Genomic DNA, 13,219 nt, shown 5'->3' with positions numbered 1-13,219 from the left:
CCCCACCCGAGCGATAGTTACACCTTGTAGCAACTCGTTGAGTTCCTCGTTGTTTATAATTTGCAATGATTGACTTGGAATTGTGGTGTAAGTTATGAAAGATTCATTTGAATTTTGATAAAATTAACTTTACTCTCTTTTATAGCTATTAAGGAAGCATAATAAAAATATGATACAAACATTGAATTAATAGAGAGTGTTAAATATTTAGGAGTTACTTTTGATAGAAAGTTAATATGGCAGGAACATGTTGATAGTTTGGCTAATAAAGAATGGAATAGATTTAATATGTTAAAAAAATAACTACTAAACAGGGTGGCTGTAATAGTCGAACTATTATTAAGATTCACAAAGTACTTATAAGATCACTGTTTGAATATGTTGCTACTTCATGGTCAAATATTAATCTGTCCAATTAAAAACTTTTACAAACATTACAAAATAAGGTATTATGTTGAGCCTACAATATTCCAATAAAAAAACTAGTTTGACATTTGCGTTTTGAACATGTCTGATAGATGAAATATCCCCAACTCGTTTAGGAGCTATGACGAGAGGCATTTTCCATTATGACTTAATGATAATGACAAGGACTGGTAATGGACAAAAATGTTTCGTATTTTTCTAAATCTCATTTTAAACGTTTTGGCGTTGATTTGTGTGAATATATATAAACACACACATTCATACACACACATATATATAACAATGTGTATTCCTCAACATAATTTAGCCGAAATCATATGTTTTAACCACAAGTGTCACCTTATTTATAAATAAGAAATCATTCATTATTATTCTTTGTATGTTATTCATCAATAAATTATATTTTAACAAAACGGAAAGAAGTTTTTTTTCATACAACGAAGAAACGTTTTACTCCTATCAATTAAATTATTCGTATTATGTTAAATGTACGTATTAGCTAAGTAGAAATAAAATACTCCTTTTTGGGCGTTTGTTTTTTCAGATTTTTGTCTCTAAAGTTAAGTACATTTATCATGGATAAACTGGTTAATTCAAAACTGTTTATAGCTATTTAAGTTCAGTGTTATTTCCTGTTTAATCTCTTTCGAATAAATGTATCCTGTTTACTGAAGAAAACACAATTTCTGAAACTGTGTTAAAATTACTAATAATAGCTTTGTATAATAAACACTAAGTTCTTTTTCAAAGTCTAACGTAATTGCTTTAAATGTCAGAAGATTTAACATAGACACTTCCCAGAGATTTTGTAAACATTCACTACGTCTTGCTTTAAAAAAAAACCTAATTTGGAACATTTGTTTCTAGGGGACAATAATTTTATAAACCAGTTTAGATAAAATACAATAAAATAATAAATAATTATGTTCCATGGAAGACTAAAAGATCGAACTTTATAAGACAGTCAATATTTATAATTAACTTATATTCGATACATTGTGCTTGGTATCGAAAAATGCTAAAACTTTTACAATAAAGATGTCAACTAAAACGCCCTAAAAACGACAAAAAGAAAACTTAACTCTGTAAATTCCAAGTATGTTTGTTATTCAACTAACAAGACTAAACTTCTAAAAACATGAAAATAACTGTTATTTATTATCTCTCTGTTTCCTTTTTTCTATTTCTTTAACAGCAAAGCAAAAAAAAGTACTCAGTGAGTTGAACAAAAAAAGTGAATAGAATTAAACTTCGAAACATATTGTTTGCAAAGATCTGTGTGAGTTTTCTTAAGCTTTTGGCTAGAATTTTGATCGTTAAATTTTTGTGTGTGACAAAATATCAAATTGTGTCCACTGTGTATTACATTCCTTAAAAATACTGGAATGTTGCAGCCAGTTAACAATCTCCCTGAAATGTATTGTTACGTGCAAACCTAAAACGTATTGCAGTGAAGTATGATTTCTAAACTTATTTGATATTTATCTGAATATATCTTTTCCTATCTCTTGACTGATAATTTGTTTCTAGCTTTGAAGAAATGAATGTTAAAGCACATTGATTTGCTTTTTCGTTTTCTCTAAATGGTTCGTTTTCACTCCATGCTACCTGTACTTAGAAAAACAACGTGTCAACGACCTTATGTAAAAATAGATCACATCTTTGTAACAATAATATATCCTGTTTTGTTTAGTTGTCCGAACCTTAGCAAAAATTCCGAATGTTTTAGCCTAAAAACCTCATAGAACAATAAAAAACTTCACGTATAGAACATAGAACAATAAAAAAAAGTTCATATATTTCATTTTTAATGTTTAGTATAATAGACACAATTGAACGAATAATGGAATTAATTCTTTCTTAAGACTTTTTTTCATGGAAATATGTTGCTTTCTTTATCGTACACATTTTATTGAAAATTCACCATATGAATACGGTCGATAAGGGCTTACATATACGTTAGAAGCAAATCATCGCGGCTCACAAAAATAAACGTACTAGCTGTACTGCAAGAGAAGATGGTTGGAAGTAATGATAGGAGCTGACGTCACGTGCTACAGAAAAGCACGTGCCATGGCATCTGGTTGCTTGTGACATACCTAATTCTTGCTTGAGTAGTAAGATTTCTACATAGGGTACAAAAATTTTTTAGCTTCAAGATGTCGCGTGTTGACGTCACTCAGTTCGATGTACTTTTTATTTCTTTCAGAAGTATTCATGAATTCTAATATAAGCTTGATGGCATGAACATTTCAAGCAATAGATATATTTATTTTTAAAAAATTATATGATTTTTTTAAATTTCAATATTATACTTCAGTCATGTTTTACAAACAAAATAATTAACGTTTGTTTGTCTATAAACGTAAAATTACACAATGGGCTATCCGGGCTGTGCCCACCAATGTATTAAATACCAATAGACGCCCTCGAGCTTACCATTGATCCGTCGGGAACAATATCGAAAGGGCGACAACCATCTTATAAACGTTTCCTAGCATTGAAAAAACGGTTATACATTAAATAAAAACTGTTTTTAAAGCTTCGGTAAAATAAGAAATGGTAAATTTTTGGAACAAGAAAATCCAAAACAATCACATCAAGAACCATAATTAGATTTTTTATCAAACATTTCAATTCATGAGCACTTTTTAAGAATTGAACGAATTATTGTTAAAGAATGCAACCTTATACGTGACGCTAGAAATGTTTTAGGCCATTTAGATTTTAAACAAGTGAATTTTAAACTTCAATAATTTCAAATTTTTTCGTTTATTGGTTTGTTAAATTTCGCGCAAAGCTATACGCACTAACTGTCCCTAATTTTCAAGTGATAAACTAAAGGGAAGGCAGCTAATCAACAACACCTGCTGCCATTAATTAGACTATCTTTAACAACGAATAGAGGGATTTACCGTTACATTATAAACCCACACGGCTGAAAAGGCGAGCATGGTTGGTGATGGGATTTAAACCCGCAATTCTCAGATTGCAAGTCAAGTGTCATAACCATAAGGCCATAATTTGAAAATAACCTTAATTTTGTTTTGTGGTTAGGGGTAAAATGCTTACCGGTACGTCGATGTTTTTGTAATCTGCCACACCTGGTTGTTAGTTTTGATAGTTGCATTTGTGTATGTGTCACTAAAACCATTTAATGATTTATTTAGAACTTAGATTTAATGATGTGGTTTTTCAGGGGCACAAAGTCATATTTTGACACAATAGAGCAAAAGGTCAGTCACAGCTTGCCTTCATTCACCTATAAAAACATTTAAATCTGGAAGCGATTTTGCTGTCTATTTCTTACAGTCTGACAGCAAAAGTGACATAGCATATGTAGCTAGATATTAGTATTTATGTGTTAAGATTCAAACCTGTCAATGAAACTAAATGGGCCAATAATATTTTGCTACCACAATGTCACGAATATCTAATGCATAATAGATATGTTAGGAGGAATTGTATGCTGCAACATGAGTTAGGTTATAGAGCACAGACTATTATGGTTATCGTGAATTCACCTCACTTCAACTTTTAAACAGAGATCCAATGATCTACATTGAAATACAAACGTTGTGTCAATTTGTCACCCTTTCAGACTTACACTTTATTTTTTCACTTATTTCCTAAACTTAAAAAACATTATCCTTTAAACCCCCGAGAGGCTTAATTCCTCCATATCTGAACTTGGTTCCCATACCTACGCCACTCTACGAAACAAAATTCTATAGAAAGCAAGTTACAGATTGTTGTGTAGATTTACAGAGCCTTCGGTCGACGAATATTTACACTAATTCCTTGGAAGAAAATTGTAACTGCGTTAGTACAAATTCAATATACACATGTAGGCATATTTGTTTGTGAACATGAATAAATTAAACTGGCTAAATAGTCTAAGAAAAACCAATAATTACATTTATAAAAGGAAAAGAAGTTTTCATGCCATGCTTACCTTTCTTTCGTTTTATATTTGTATCATGCATCTTTGAGATTCGGTATTTTGTTTGTTTGTTGATTTTTCTTTGTTTGTAATTATGCACAAAGCTACACAATGGGTTATTTGTGCTCTGCCCACCACGGGTATCGAAACCTGGTTTCTAGCGTTGTAAGTCCGCAGACATACCGCTGTGCCACTGGGGGGCTTGTTTGTTGAATTTCGCACAAAGCTACTCGAGGGTTATCTGCGCTAGCTGTCCCTAATTTAGCAGTGACAGACTAGAGCAAAGGCAAATAGTCAACACCACCCACCATAAATTATTGGGCTACTCTTTTATCAACTAATAGTGGGATTGACCGTACATTATAACGCTCCAATGGCTGAAAGGGCGAGCACGTTCGGTGACGGGAATTCGAACCCGCGATCTACAGATTGCGAGAGGAATGCCCTAGCCATCAAGCCATGCCAGGCCTCACGGTATTTTGAAGATTTAAAATAAGTTTAATGACTATATACTACAGTGTTTAATTTCGTATTTTAATTTACCTGAAGCTTCTCTAGATGCCTGTAGTATGAATGCCACCAACTTAAACTTAAATTGTTATTAGCAAGCACAACAAAAATAGACCAAAAAATCAGTTAGGTCAAACTATTTCTAGATGATGATATTGAAGCAGGTGGAACCTATTTACCGCATTGTCTATCTATTAAAGGTTCAACTATCTTTATTATATTTTTATAAGCAACAGAATGCATGCATGAAAAGTATGAACGACTAATAAATTGTTAGTACAAAAGTGGAAAACAATAGGATATCAGTGATAATTAAATAAAAAGTACTTTTCGAAAACTAAAGTTACCAGAGGATATCTGTTAAAAAGTTACATTTTACCTCTAGAATAACATAAAAGTAAAATGGAAATAACATTTATTATCAATTATCAAACTACATGACAACTTTGATATTCTAACGAAATTCACTGTAAAACGAGATAATAGTTTATCTGGTTTTTACACTGGATTTCCTTAAAATATCAAAGCTATTACGTCACCTTTCCTAATTGAATCTTCTACAAAAAACAATATGCATTAATATAAAGAGCCAAGTTATTCAGTACAAAAGTACACACTCGGAGAAACGATATAACATACAAACAGGTATTTAGATAGGCGACGTAAGCGTCAATTCATTGTTGTGATTTAAATATTAAATAGCTGACTTAGTTTTAAAACAACAAACAGACGAGATTATCATTAGAACTTTTGGATTTAATATACCTTTTTCCTTTTTAGTAACATTTTATATATTTTTTAATTGTTTTCATGGATACTTTTTTCTTATATATTGGTTTACTGTATTTCTAAAAGTTCAATCTGGTGAATTATACTAACTGGTGCTGTTAAACTTTTGTTTTACAATACACTCATGTTTCTTTTTTATATACATTGTTGGCGATTCCTTCCAAGATTCAATTTTTCCCGGTTTTTCTTACACTAACGTTGTTCATACAGTTAAAAGTGAATCACTGAATTAACTATCACTAGAGCTTTGAACTATAATTCTTGTTTGTACGATGGATAACTGCAAACTGTCTTACCTGTATTAGAACGTAGACTCTCCCTTCTCCCTCTGACAACTCAAACACTATTATAAACTTTCAGTCACAACCTTGATTATGCGTCCAAACCTTAGGCCCTAGACGCCCCGCGTTCCTGTTTATCAGATATATTCGTCTGCTCCTGCAGCACTACGAAGGAGGCTTGAGGTGCTTCCTTCCATTTCCGAACTCTCGCCTCCTTTTGCTCTATTTCTGGCTGTCTCTCATGCAAGTGTCCTTTTGCTCGAGTTATTCATGCGCAGCAGTTGGCTCGCGCCCAGCATGCTGCTCTCCCTGTGAGCACGAAAAAGAAAATTAGAAATTGCTTCAGTTTTTTGTTTTGTTTTTAACATTTATGGCGTTTATGAGATCAAAATGATAGACACCGCAGGCAGAGCAGCTATCTTAAACTTCCAGATGAGTAACTCAAAAGTCAATAGAGTTATTTAGGGTCCCAAGGTCGTTTTCTTTCCTCTATAGGTTATTTTTCGGATTTGTTAAGAGCCTAAGACTAACAAATGAGGAAGTAAAATTTTCTTTCTTTCAAGTAGTGAAATACTGAAGATTAACAGCGCATGTTTCATTGACAGCTACTAATATTCTTTCGTTAACTTACGAATATAAATTTTTATGATTTGTCCATTTCGTCCTGAATAGTTTCCATAAAATTGACAAATATGGTGTACATTAATCAAATTTATCCGCGAAAATAATGCTATTTACTTTTGAAAGAATTTAGAATTAAAATGTACTTTTAAATCATAAGATTTGCTATAACTGTGTCTACACAAAAGTACTGAGTGCTGTAGTATCCTTGATAATATTCAGAGAATCTTGTGAGCAGAGTCGGCTTTCGCTAATTTAAACTGCAAAGAAATTGATATAGAATAAGTCTAGAATAAAACTAATTACAATTGTATCTAAGTCCGAACCATTAAAAATGCTACGAGGCCGAGTGGTTAGCGAGCTCGGACTGTGAATCCGACGGTTCGCGGCTCGTTGCCATAAAAGCTCGTTCCCCACTTTGAGGCCTTTGACGTTCTATAAGAGTGACAGTTTCATCCCACCATTTAGTCAGACAAGAGTAGCTTTAGAACTGACAGTGGATGTTGTTGACTAGAAGCCTTCCCTCTAGTCTATCAGTTCAAAATTAGGGACGGCTAGTGCAGATAGCCTTTTGTGTAGCTTTCCACAAATATTCTGGAATAGATTTTAAAAAGAAACGATAAAGTTAATACAAAAGAATAAGCTACCCATAGTCATATTGGGATAAAACAATGAAAATTGTGTAGTCGTTTTGTTTTTAAGCACAACGATACCAAATGGGCTACTTGCACTGGTTAACATGACAGAAAAATAATAAAAGTGAGAAGTGGAAGGAGAAATGGCAAAAATTAATAGCAACAAGCACCTTCAACCATTTAATAAGAAATAACGCAGAAATTTCTTTATTCAATAACATTAAAAATAAAGATGAAAATGATAAGCTATTTATTAATCAGTCGTCTGTTTAAATTTTCGTTCATTAGTCCTAAGTCTTTGATGTTGTTATTTTGAAGAAGCTTTTGAAAGATAGTATTTATTTACTTTGCTCTATTAAGTGTTTGTTTGTTTGTTTTTGAATTTCGCGCAAAGCTACATGAGGGCTATCTGCGCTAGCCGTCCCTAATTTAGCAGTGTAAGACTAGAGAGAAGGCAGCTAGTCATCACCACCCACCGCCAACTCTTGGGTTACTCTTTTACCAACGAATAGTGGGATTGGCCGTCACATTATAACGCCCCCACGGCTTAAAGGGCGAGCATGTTTGGTGTGATGGGGATGCTCTATTAATTCCTGGTGGTTTAGTGTTAGCTAAAACAAATCTTTATAATCTTCTTTGTTTTAAATTATTCCTAAAATTAATTTAATCAGAAACTTGTGCCTTAAATAATTTTGTTTTTATTTGCATAATATTTTAGAGAAGATGGAGTTTGTTTTTCTTTCAGATATCTGATGTTAATTGTTAATGTTTCTACACACTGTGATAATACAAATTTCTTACAAATTATATACCTAAAACTACTTTTCCAATATTTTTTCTTAAGTTTAGAAATATGTTGTGTTTAACATGCAACTTCAGAACGCTATACTTTACTTTTGAAAAATTTGATATGCTAGACAACATCTGAATTATATTGCACATAATAGTTTTGTAATGAAAAAAGAACGATAGGGCGATCATTTTCAGAAAATAAAAAATATATATGCAAGTTTGCATAAGGCATAAATAAATAAGACCTGGTCTGGATTAGGAACGTGAAATTTTGCATACGTCATGCTAATGCAATAGCAAAATGATATAGAATTTCATAAGATACCTAGTACTGAGTATTAAAAATTTAAAAACCTCTAACAGCCTATTATGATTTTTATTTGGAACTGCTGAGATTTTATATTCTTACTAGGTGGCGACACCAAATGTAAATGGCTTAACTTCGAACGAATTCTTGAAACTTGAAAAAAAATGGGTTCCAATAAGAGCTGGAACACGCGTAATAGCCTAATATGTACTAACTACAAAAATATATTTGCTTACCTTGTCAGGGTATTATTTTAAGGTGGAATCTGAGGAAGAAACACATATATGAAATCACAATGTTATTCCTGTGATCCGCAGAAAGCACAACTATAGCGAGCATAAATCACATAGGTGATGTGAAAAAGTACGTTGAGATGTGAAAAGTTCAGATCCACAATGTCCATTTTACGCTGTCACTAGAACCTTAGTCGTCAGTGTCATGAGAACAACTGTTCCACCTTACCGCGTCAGTGATGCGATCTTGAAAGTATCCAGAAACCCTATAAGTGTCGGCAGACTGACGTTAAATCTTCCATATTTAGACATGTCTGCTGTTTAATCTTAGAAAAACAAAGGGTATGAGTATTATATTTCACAGTATTATGAATTTCAGAGCATACATGATCTTCCAGTATATATATATGAATAATCTATATCACAGCAGTAAGTTTTTCAGCATTCGTGACGACACATTTACCATCCTTACGCTATGTATCACGCTCGTGTCATATATATATATATATATGTTCTATTACATATATTTTGCAAATATTATGGTTTTACGTTCATTTGCTCGATGCTAAAGTCCAGTACATTTTTCTAGATTATTTATTTTTGGCGAAAATTGATACAATACTCATAATATGTCCTATATCGACAAAAAACATAAATTTTTATATTGACTCGCTGGGAAGTAGAGCGACACCGGGACTACAGAAAAACGCCATCTACCGTTTCCTTTCTTAGTACTTTATTATTCATTGCATTTTAGGACCAAAAATGGCCCTAATGCGGACCCATTCTTTTTTAAGCCAATACAAAAAAGTAACAATAATACCTATATAGATATGCAAATCAAATAAACTCTGATTTGAATAAGAGCTATTTGTATTTTTAATAAAACTGAGTTCCAAACAAAAATTAGTTTTGACCGATCAGATAATAAATGTCTTATTGTTTGTTTGTTTGTTTTAGACCAAAGCCACAAGATGGACTATCTGTGCTCTGTCACTAAGGGGAATCAACCCCAGAATTTTAGCTTTGTAAGTCCGAGAACTTATGTCTGACCCACTGGGGGAAAAAAGTCTTAAAAAATATTTTCGAACCGGTCTCGCAAGACTTGGTTGTGCAAACATATATGAATATACCAATCAAATATTGGTGTTTGAAAAGTACATCATTAAAAGGGTCATAGAAAACAGCAAATAAGCAAACAAACTACAGTGCTTTATCACAATAACTGGTTCGTTAATCCTACATATTCCAAAAATTCGTACATCTGTATGCGTGGAGGCGCAGATAACCCTGTTGCTTTGTCCCGATAAACTCCAAACAAACAAACAAACAACTATATATGTGGAAAATCCAAAGGTTTTTTTTTATCTTAGTGCAAAGCTAAAGCTACACAATTGGCTATCTGCACTCTGTCAACGGGAAATGGAACTGCGGATTTCAGTGTCATAAGTCCGTAAACTTGGCTCTGTTTCTTTTGACGACTTTTGAAGCCTGTTTGAAAGATTGAAATCCATCATGGAAATTTCAACACAACTGAAAAGATCTGTCTTAATTCGAACTTCAAGTTTTTAACATGAGAACCTTTAAGACATGAATTGTCCCCCCAGTAGGTTAGCTGTAAGTTTATGGACTTACATATATATATATATGTGTATACATCATTTAAGGAGAACAAGGGACTTGCTGGTCTATCTACAGTCTACAGACAAAAGCTATAGAATTTGAAATGCATAATCCATTGCACATGCTATGTCATATATGTAGTTAACGTAATACGAAAACTTTAAATTACAAAACATACATTTCAAAAGGTTACAAATCCTGGTGTACTAGCTAATCAAAGTCGAATATACAAATTCACTAGGTTACAAATCCTGGTGTACTAGCTAATCAAAGTCGAATATACAAATTCAATAGGATACAAGTCCTGGTAAACCAGCCAATCAAAGCCGAACATACATTTCAGTAGGATACAAGTCCTGGTGTACTAGCTAATCAAAGTCGAATATACAAATTCACTAGGTTACAAATCCTGGTATACTAGCTAATCAAAGTCGAATATACAAATTCAATAGGATACAAGTCCTGGTAAACCAGCCAATCAAAGCCGAACATACATTTCAGTAGGTTCCATCCACTATTTTAAACTCTAAAATAAAAATAAAACATTCATAGCCAGCTTTTATTATTTAAATATTTATCAAAAACACCCTTAAACTATCTTAAAGTAACTGCAGCTACCACATCTAAAGGCAACCCATTCCGAAGGCCAACCATCCTGTAGCTTTGCACTAAAACACATAAAATGTAATTTTAATTGTACTAACCGCGTGTTTTACACACAAATATATATACATAGATAGATATACGTGTACATTTGAGGCATACACCGTGCAGTAGGAACGATGAAGGGCAAAATAAAATTCCCGAAAATACTTTTTTAATGTTAATAATCATGACAATAAAAAGTTCCTTGTAACATTCTTACTTTAATTGCTGTAAAAATAAAGATTTCTTTCTTCTCTCAGTTTCTTGAAAATATTTACAAAAGTTGTATAATATTTTTAACAATAGCTTTTCTTAAATATTATTTTAAAATGTTGATATTTATGTCACTCACTCTGCTTAAGATTTTTCATACATATCTTATTACATCAAAAAATTCTTTCACAAGCAAGCGCTTATATATTTCTTACTTTTAGTTAATATCTTTAAGCATAAATCAAATAAGTACCACCAAAATGTACACTACATAATGAGATTCTCGTAAAAAAAAAAGTTGTCGCATTCTAAATCAAACTGGAGAATGTTTGTTGTTATGGGTAAGAAAGAAGGGTAAACATATCAGAATTTCAAAGATTTTTGAATGAATTGCAGTTTCATTAATGCCTAAAAACAAATAATCATAGTTGACATTATTTAGATATAGTGTAGTGATTTTATAAACAAAAGGTTCCATCGAAATGGAGATTTCAAACTTTCAAAAATATCACGATCGTATGAAGCGAAAAAAAATTGAAGGGGATTAAATAGAAAGATTAGGACTTTTAGAAAATTATAATGTTTAAAATGTGTATCAAAACTTTATCAAGTACACACAAAACAAGCTTCAAAACAGCCTCCCAGCAAACACTTTATGTATTTGCATTAAGTCAACAAGCTAAAACAATTAGCACAAAAAAAGCGCTTACTGAGTAGCAGTACAAATGACAAAACACTGGCTGATGAAATAATGTTTGTTTTGTCGAACGATTATGCATAACATCCACAATACAACATATTGTGTTCAATCTCGTACGTCAACATCTGAGCTTACTCTGTTTACCGCGTGTTTGTTTTTGTGTGTCTGGATATTTGTTTGAGGCTGTGTATAGTGCGAGAGATGCTTCTTGAAATTTACTAACTTGCAAGAACTACCACTGGAGGTTGAACAAAGTAACCCGTGTAGAGAATGCGTTTGAGACGATCATGAAAGCAGCTAAAATAATATGATGAGACAGCAGTACGTGTAATACTCGATATAAAATACCATTACACTCACAACGTGGATTTATTACACATTTACTCGAAGAACATACTTTAAATTAAAGTAGAGAAAAATGTGCTTGTGTGTTAGTTTCCGTACAGTTCTGTATACTAACAATAACAGAAAAAGCAAGTCAGGTCTCAAATTTTTATAATATAATTTAATCATAGAGCCCATGTATTCAACATACTTAAATCCTTTTTTTATAACAAACAAAATTCAAATCTTTCTATCAATTTATACATATTCCTATTCGATCTATTTATCTAGGATACTGCTTCTTTTTGTGTATGGCCATATTATATTTGTTTGGGTTGTTAAATAGTGACGTAATATAAATTGCTAGCTCTTTGACTTGGTTGGTAGAGCGCTTTCATGATGTGCGAGAGATTTCGAATCCAAGCCGACGAAGATACGTGCACATATCGTGAAGAAATAAATAACAACAACGTGACTGCATGTATAATTAGTTACTTGTTTGTTTGTCAAACGGAAAAAGAACAAACATTTGTGAATAAATAAAAATCCACTTTGTTGAAAGTAAATAGATGAGTTACTTGTCATACAGCAAGAAATACCTATAACAAGTAGTACAGAATTTAGGCTTCCAGTAATACTTTGAGTTACAGGGACTCAATAAATCAAGTGAGTTTGTAGATACTACTGGTGAATATAAGAATTAAAGCTTCACGCAGCTCAAACAATAAATTACAAAAAAAAAGTCTTTATTCCAAGCTGTGTTCATCTAGCTACGTCTTTCATTGTTAAAGTACAAAGTATTAGGTCGTCATGAAATTAATGTCGCGTTTTGGAACACTATCATTAACCCCCCCCCAAAAAAAAACGTACATCACGTATAATAGTTAAACGAATCGCCTAAACGTCACTTTAGTGTAGCCTATATAATGTGTAAAGTTTAGTGTACTCTAATCCCTTATAGTAATGGCACACGACGAGACACACATCATGAAAAAATACGTAAATATCTAAGAAATATGGGAACACTCCATAAAGAAGGTGTTTAGGTACCTCATGAACTCTCCGATGATCATCGTTGCCAACGTGTGAACGTTTCATCGTCTCTTCTGGCGCGTAATGAGCGTGAATCGTTTCTGGACAGAATTGTCACGGTGCCGAAAAATGGATTCTCTATGCG

At 32.6% G+C, this 13,219-nt stretch overlaps 1 protein-coding gene across 2 annotated transcripts in view; it reads right to left on the bottom strand.

Annotated features, from left to right (window-relative positions):
* The window catches only part of LOC106473000, a 40,714-nt gene extending 31,784 nt beyond the window's left edge, over positions 1-8,930 (bottom strand). Inside the window, exons 1-2 of one of the 2 annotated variants that reach the window (XM_022402430.1) lie at positions 8,541-8,930; positions 5,965-6,258 (exon numbers count right to left, since the gene is read on the bottom strand). The gene's annotated coding sequence lies outside the window, so the exon portion shown is untranslated. The remainder of the gene's footprint in view (positions 1-5,964; positions 6,259-8,540) is intronic. The other variant, XM_013933676.2, reaches the window with a different exon arrangement.
* Between the last annotated feature and the right edge of the window lie 4,289 nt (positions 8,931-13,219).

The sequence above is a fragment of the Limulus polyphemus genome, unplaced genomic scaffold (assembly GCF_000517525.1).
Source record: "Limulus polyphemus unplaced genomic scaffold, Limulus_polyphemus-2.1.2 Scaffold125, whole genome shotgun sequence".
Classification (NCBI taxonomy): Eukaryota; Metazoa; Arthropoda; class Merostomata; order Xiphosura; family Limulidae; genus Limulus; species Limulus polyphemus.
The sequence above is the reverse complement of the archived record's forward strand: the minus strand, read 5'-3'. Positions and strand labels throughout refer to the sequence as shown.